The sequence below is a fragment of the Anas acuta genome, chromosome 6 (assembly GCF_963932015.1).
Source record: "Anas acuta chromosome 6, bAnaAcu1.1, whole genome shotgun sequence".
NCBI classification, from domain to species: domain Eukaryota; kingdom Metazoa; phylum Chordata; class Aves; order Anseriformes; family Anatidae; genus Anas; species Anas acuta.
Genome location: NC_088984.1, coordinates 1,827,036 through 1,834,249, shown reverse-complemented (window position 1 = coordinate 1,834,249; position 7,214 = coordinate 1,827,036). Strand labels below are relative to the sequence as shown.

The 7,214-nt window shown below is 56.2% G+C and overlaps 1 long non-coding RNA gene across 1 annotated transcript; it reads left to right on the top strand.

Moving 5' to 3' along the window:
* The first annotated feature begins 149 nt into the window (after positions 1-149).
* LOC137858759 (uncharacterized) lies at positions 150-3,294 on the top strand. The gene is made up of 2 exons (XR_011097982.1): positions 150-1,035; positions 1,647-3,294. It is a non-coding gene; the product is annotated as an uncharacterized lncRNA (long non-coding RNA).
* The last annotated feature ends 3,920 nt before the right edge of the window (positions 3,295-7,214 follow it).

Sequence of the window (7,214 nt, the reverse complement as noted above, 5' to 3'; positions counted from 1 at the left end):
GGTGCTGGGCGGAGGGCGAGCCCCCGGTGCACAAGCCACGCCCCCCTCATTTGCATAAACAACGCCCTCTCCATCACTAGGCCACGCCCCCCGGTGCTGGTGTGGCGTCACGCGCGGGCGCCATCTTGTGGCGGTGCGGGGCCGGGCGGGGGCGCTGCCCCGCCGCCATGTTGGCTGCCCCCCCCCGGGCAGGGATACCGGGCACTAATTTAACCTCTCAGCTATAGGATAAAAGCCCAAAGGTTTATAAAAGCACAAAGCACAAAGCTGAGGGGCTCAAGGTGCTCTGTGGGGTCTGGGGTGGTCCGGGCAGGCGGTCTATGAGGTCTTTCAGGTCCCTCAGAGCCCCCCGGTGTTGTGCTCCGTGAGGGGCGCACCCCCCCGACAGGATCGTGAGGTAAAATTAAGGCTATCTATCGGAATGTAAAGGAATTGTGAGGAAATAATTAAAGGTTATACACCAGAAAGTGAGATTCACTGGAAGAATATGCCGATATTCCTTCAGGAAGGGAGGCGGCGCCTGCACCTCAGCGTGCTGGGTGCCAACGGCGCCTGCTGCAGCCACTGCGGGCTGCAGCCACACGGTGCCCCGGGGCTGGCAGAGCCCAGCCGAGCAGTAACCGAGCCGTAACCGAGCCGTGCCGAGCCGTGCCAGGCCGCCCGCAGGCTGAAGGGGGCGCCGGCAGCTCGCTGAGGCGAGGCGGGGAGGCTCCGTGGCCGGGCAGCACCGGGCAGCGCCTCCCCCTCCGCCTGCAGGTCGGTAACTGCACCGAAACTCGGGGTTTCAGTCAGAAAATCGGCCTTGGATGCTTCCTCCGTTTCCTGGAGCAGCTCTGTCAGCGGGACGCTGCACCTGAGGGCTGCCCGGCTTCCAGAGGTGAAGGATTTCAGGGGAAGGACCAGCAGTGCCCAGCCCCTCTGCTTCCAGCAGCTGTGCACAGAACAGAAGCGTCTGCGGAGCCCCTGCTCCAGGTGACAACACAACCAAAGCCACGGGACGTTTCCCGATGGCTCCTAATCAACCTAAGTTCCTGGGTAAATAAATCCGCAGTAATAACAAGACATGGGAGGAGAAAAGGAAAAAAAATGGGGCTCTGCCAATTATTTGAGTCCTGCAGGAACAAGCTGTTCATGAAGAAGAACTCCTAGGGAGCCCTACAGAGAAGGGCAGAAAAACAACTCTAAAAAAGTCACTTCTGAACCCGTTTCTCCAGACCAAAGCTGGCAGCAGCGAGCAGGCCGTGCCCACCTGCAGCCCTGCTACCAGCCACAGCTCGACTTCTCGCTCCGTGCTGCCCTGGCACACATCAAAGGGGCCCGCTCCCAGCTTCCCCCGTCACTTTTACAACAGTGCGCTGTCATAATATTTAATTTCAAGCCTTGGCTTTTATAACACACGTGCTGAAGGACAATTAATATTGTCCAAAATGTTTGCTTTTAACCAACTTGGGGAGCACTTAGGGAGCTTTCTCCTGCTGCCTAAAAGCCCAGAAGTGACTTGCTAAGACTTTGGGCTTTGTTTTGTAGCTGACTGGGCTCTCTGTATTTCCCCAGCTGCCCCCTGGTTGACTTGCCAGTTTTTGTGGTTTACTGAAATATTTTTTGCTCTTTTTCTACTGCTCTCTCTCCCTTGGTGCTCTGTGTAGGAGTCGCGCAGACAGAGAAACCGATTAAGCAGAGAAATGCTGAAAATAATTCTGCTAAAGCATTTCAAGATGTCCACGCGAAGACTCTCTCCCCCTCAGCCCTTCTGATTTTCCTGGTAGGTGAGGCTTGTGCCGAGGGAGGCTGGAGAGCAGCACGCTCTCGAGTGCTCGCCTTCTGCATTCCTACTGCTTTCTGCTCAGCAGCTGAGCAGACCTCGTGTCCCTCGTGCCCTTGCATGCGAGGAGCCTCTGCTTGAAACAAGCATGGAAAAGCCTGAGCGCTTTTACGAGTGACTTCTCCTTTATGCGCACCCTGATGCCACTTAGATGCAACATGCCCTCCCTGCTTAAAGACTTTGATCCATCACTGTTAAACTTTTTTTTGGCTTTTGTTACTCAGCTTAAGCATTCAAGTTGCCTCATGCAGGCACTTAGGCGCTTTTTCATGCGTGGTTATTGCAGTACACTTGGAATCGAGCTGCTATTAACGGAAATAGATTATTTTTTTCCAAGGAGAAGTTGTATTTCCTTGTACCTGCTGTTTCACGGCGCTGTTTGCCTTTCAGCTGCCTCCCCTGACGAGCCCCAAAGGCCAAAGGGCTTGCGTTCGGCGTGCTGGGGCTCCTCGAGCTGCACCCCTTCACATCGCACAAATCCCAGAGGGTTTCACCCCGAGGAACCCTGCTGGGGCTGCTCGGTGCTTTCCAGAGCTGCGACTGCAAGCACAGAGCTCGCTGCTGGGCACCAAGGCTGCGCGTTGTTTGGGGTGCTCGTCCCAGCTCAAGGCTGAGCATCTGGCCACACTCACCGTGCCCTGAAGCACTTAATTAGCAGGGCAGCACAGAGCACACAAATGAACATTTTTAATTATTCCTGAGCTCCTGCGCCCGCCTGAACGGATGCGGAACAGGAGAGGAAACAGCAGCCGGCCCCGCAGCCGCTGTGTCAGGCAGACGCGGTCACACATTGAATGTACGCTCAGCCATCAGCTGATGGCACAGCACACAACACAGCCGGCGGGTGCTGCCAGTCCCGTTCCCCTTCCTCAGCAAAAAAATAAACCAAAAGAGCCCCGTGTCAGAGAGAGACTCGGGAGTTCACGAGACAGGGACTGGGACAAATGAGCGAGCCCAACAAAATGAGCCCCCATGCAGCGAGCAGCACAGGTTCCTCATTCCAGCTGTGCATTTTCCAGGGTTTGCCCCAAGCTGCAGGTTCCCTGGTGCTGGAGGAGAGGGAATTGGCTTTTTTTTCCATTGTGGAGGAGGCTCCAGGAGGGCACGGGTCCCAGTGGGTCCCACAGCCCGGGGGCACCCCACAACCACCGGAGCCCCCCGTGTGCTGCCGAGGGAGGCGAGCCGGGCTCGGGGAGCCGGAGCAATGTCACCGACCGCCTCCTACATCTGGTACGTCTCAGGATAATTTATTTTAACCTCCGAAGATACAAGGGAAAATATTTGAAGGGGATGGAGCCGTGCCAGTATTTCCAGTTCATTATAAGCAAAGAGCTGTTGCTTATAGCACTTTTTTGGAGCGGAGAGCAGTCTGGTTTTAAATCCCTTAAGCAATGAGGCATCGTGTACAAGCCAATGTAAATTCTTCCTCGCTAAAGAATTCGCTAATTAAAAAACTTTAATTTTTAAATCCAGCCTAAAGTTTCCCCTCATTTCCTCCCGTTCCATAAACGTTCTCCCTGCCCTTCCCTGGGCACGGCCGGCTGCCGGGGCTCACCCCAATTTCTCGGGGCCGGCTCCAGGCACAGCCGGGGCTGGGGCGTGCTCGGGGCCGGGCCCTGGGGGAGCTGGGCAGGGCTGGCTGGAATGTTAAATCGCCTCCAAAGATGCTCAAACCCCAAAAACTCTGCAGCTGGGGCCAAAGGTGAGGTGAAGGCCTGGCAGTGCCCCAGCGCTGGGTGTTTGGGTCGCGTTTGGGACCTCATGCCAGCTGCCGGTGGCAGTGGGGACATCGGCAGCATGGGCACTGGGCACGGCGAGTGCTTTTAGGAAAACCCAGAGCCACGAGCAGGGAGGCAGCTTCGCCGCGAGATGACACCGCACAAGCAGCTACGTGTGAGCGTTAGCAGCATTCGGGCTTAATTAAATTCCTGCGAGGTTTTTTGGGTCTTCATAAAGTTCCTTTGAGCTTTCTGCCAACTAGGATGTGCTCTCTGGCTTCGGAATATGAAAGCGAGTGGTGTTGTGTTTTGCAAATATGTTTTCTAATGCATGCAAGTGCTGAGTGTGCAGAAGCCTCCCTGCTCTCCACGATTAACAAAATTACAGAAGCAGCGAGGGCAGCAGCCCGTCTTGTTTTTGACGATCCCTCGCAAACAGGAGATGGATCAAAGTGTCCCGTGATGCAGCTCATTAATCACACCCACACCGCGAGGAACCCGCGGCTCTTCTGCATTAGGGGATGCGTTGGGAAATGTGTTGAGGAACAGAGAGGTCCTGCCTGCCTTCCTTCCCCTCTTCCCCCGGCGCAGCACCGAAGGGGTTATCCCGCTGAGCCGGCAGCCCCACGTGGCACAGAGCTGGCATTTCAGCCCGCAGACAATGCGCTGTGCTCTCTGCATTCATCCCAGGCACCCGCTTGGCATCGAGGCCGAGGTCATCACCCACCCAGCCACGCTCTGCAGCATCTCTGTTCCCGCTAGCAAAACAAAGCGGAGCTGAGTCGGCAGCACCGGCACAGCGCTGGGGCACGGAGAGGTGCTCTGAGAGATGGCTTTCTGATAACGCTGCTGCAGTTGGTGCCAGGACACTGCTTGGAGCCCTCCTGAGCGAGCATTTTCCCCGCCTCACACCCCAGCGCGCTGCACGGCCGCTGGGCACGCAGGCAATAATTGCTGGCTCGGCCGGCCGGGGCGATTTGCAAGGCAAGCGCTCAGCCAGCAGCCAGCAGGGCTCCACCACCGAGGCTGCTGGAACTCAGCGCAGTGTTTTGGAGAAGACCTGGGCAAGGTGCTGCAGACACCGAGCAAGCCCAGCGCTCACAAGCTCTCCCCATCCCCTGCTCGCTGGGAGACAAATGTTATTCATCAGCCCTGCAAGCCGAAATCTGTATTTTTCTCCTGACTTCTGCAACTCATTTCCAGGCCGCTAAACGGCTCCCATCGGCCGAAAAAATGCGATTAATTTTATTCCTCTTGCCCAACAGTCCTCGGGAGTTCTTTTGTCAGGAGGCTCCGGGGGCAAAACAATGGGAACTTGTGCGGCGCTGCCGCCCGAGCATGGGGTGGCCGCGCACCGAGCTCGCTGCCGGCCCGGCACAAGGCTGCCATTGTCCCACCGCCACCGAGGCCACGGAGCTGCTGGAGCTCGGTGCCGGGACCCGCACGCTGGCAGGCGTTCTGGGCAGAGCAGGGGAGAAGGAGAATGTTTGCAATTAATAAAAACAACCCGCCGAGGTCGGGAAATGTCCCCACTTGATGATGGCTCTGGGGCTTCTTCGATAGCCACAGGTCCTGCGGGCTGAAAGTGCTGCTTTACACCCAGATACGAGCGCTGCTGACTATTGACTCATCCCCTCCCATTCTTTGCTGCTCCATTATCTCATTTTCCCGAGCCTTTGCAATTCTTTGCCTTTCTGGGAACTCAGAAGTTGGGTTTTGTCTGCCTGCCTTCCTGCCCGTAAATCACCGGCGAGCTCCCAGCCGCGCCACGGGACACCGCTCGTGGGACATTTGCTGCGAGTGGGATGGCAGCGGGCCACACACGGGACTCCTGGAGCTGTTTGGGGACTCCTGCCCGTGGCTGGGGGCTGGGGGCGTGCGGGGAGCTCTGCCCCCATTTGGGGGCTGCTGCTGTCCCGGGGAGCCTCTCCCTGCTCGGCTCTGGGTGATGCTGCAGCCCCCGGTGGGTGCAGGAGGGGCTGGGGAGGCAGGGTGCGGGGGTGGTGTGCCAGCGGGGGACTGGGAGAGCACACCCTGCAAATCTGTACCCGGTGCGTGGAAAAATTCAGCCATAAATCGCCTCCATTTATCAGGATCCTGGTGGCAGATGAGCAAGCACCCCGTGTTTGGCAGGACATCTCCCGGGGACACGTCTCACAGCAGACGCTCTCCGCGCTCCATCCCACGGACCAAATGCTCATGCTGCTTCCCGGAACCACGTTTTTCCCCAGACTGGCTGCTTTGGGAAGCAGGAGGATGAGAGCTTTGCTAAAAATACCCCAGGCTGTGCCCAGCAGCTTTGCTCTCAGCGAGCGGTCGCGGCTGTGCCGAACCAGCGCTGCCTCACCTGCAGAAATAGGGCTCAATAAAGCGGCAGAAGCAGCATTTGGGGTGTTTGCCATGACTGCGGCTCCTCTGCGAACGCACGCGCTCAGATTCCTGCTGAGAGTTGCACTCTCCGGGCTCTAGAGAGAGCTCTCACCGCCGCGTCCCCGCCGGCTCTGCCGCGCACGCAGCCTGGCCTCGGTGAGCGAGCCGGAAGATTTCTAAGAAATAAATAAAGGGTCAGAAGAGAGATGCAAAATCCTCGTGCCAGCCGCTCTTGGGCTGAGCGGCTGCAGGTCCCCGTGCCCATGGATGCGGGGATGCAGTGTCTGGAGCTTGCTGCTGTCGGGACTGCCTCTCATCTCCCCAAGTCCAAGGCCGTCAGCACCGCTACAGCAGGGCGTAGCTGCGAGGAGGAAATCAGAGTCAAAGCCAATAACCCAATTCCTGGCCCTTCAGAGTGACTGCAGCCTTTTTGGGTTCCAGGTGGCTTGCAGATTTGTGTTTAATTGATTTTCGAACAAAACATGCGCCCTGCAGAGATAGCCTGCGATGCTGCTCAGCCCAACGGGCCGGCCCATTATTTTACACCTTATTTCTGCAGGCTGCTGGGGCTAGATAAGGCAGGCTGCTGGTAGCAGGAGGAAATCTCAATAAATACAAGGCTACCAGGCAGTGAGGGAGATGAGCAGATACGTGGTGCTGGGTGAAACACGGCATCCCCAGTGAAACCTCCTCCTCTTCAACAGCTGATGTGCACAAGGATAAAGACTATCACTCAAGTCCCTGATCTCCTATCATCAGGGTATCACTGCAGAAAATGATTTTCCTTGAAAAGGCTATTCTCAGAATCCTTTTTTTTTTTTTTTTTTTTTTTTCCCATTTATTATAGAAGAAGTCCTCTGTAGTCTTCCAGGCAAGGTCAGCTGTTCCTGTGCTGCCATCAATAATCTCTTCTTATGTGCACGCTCAGCTCACGATGGGGTTTACGCTCGCAGCACATCTTTATTATGAATGAACACCACCTCTGCCACTGCTGAGCTCGTACCCAGCTATTTATTAAAGCCTGACACTGACCCGCCAGCTTCAAAAGCGCTAAATCAAATCGTCTGGGACTGCACAGAAATGTCAGCTCAGGATCTATCAGGAAATGCTGAGCACTGGGGAAAACGAGGCTTCATAAAATGATCCTAGGCCAGTAGTTCAGAGGAATTTAAGAAAGGCTTGAACCCAAACTTGCAGCTTTGTTTTGACACAGAGGTCTTGATGACAGAGCTATAGGATGGCTTCGGTAAAGGCTGGGAAGTATTTGTCCCATTCCCCAGTGAAATTCCACATGTAATTATGGC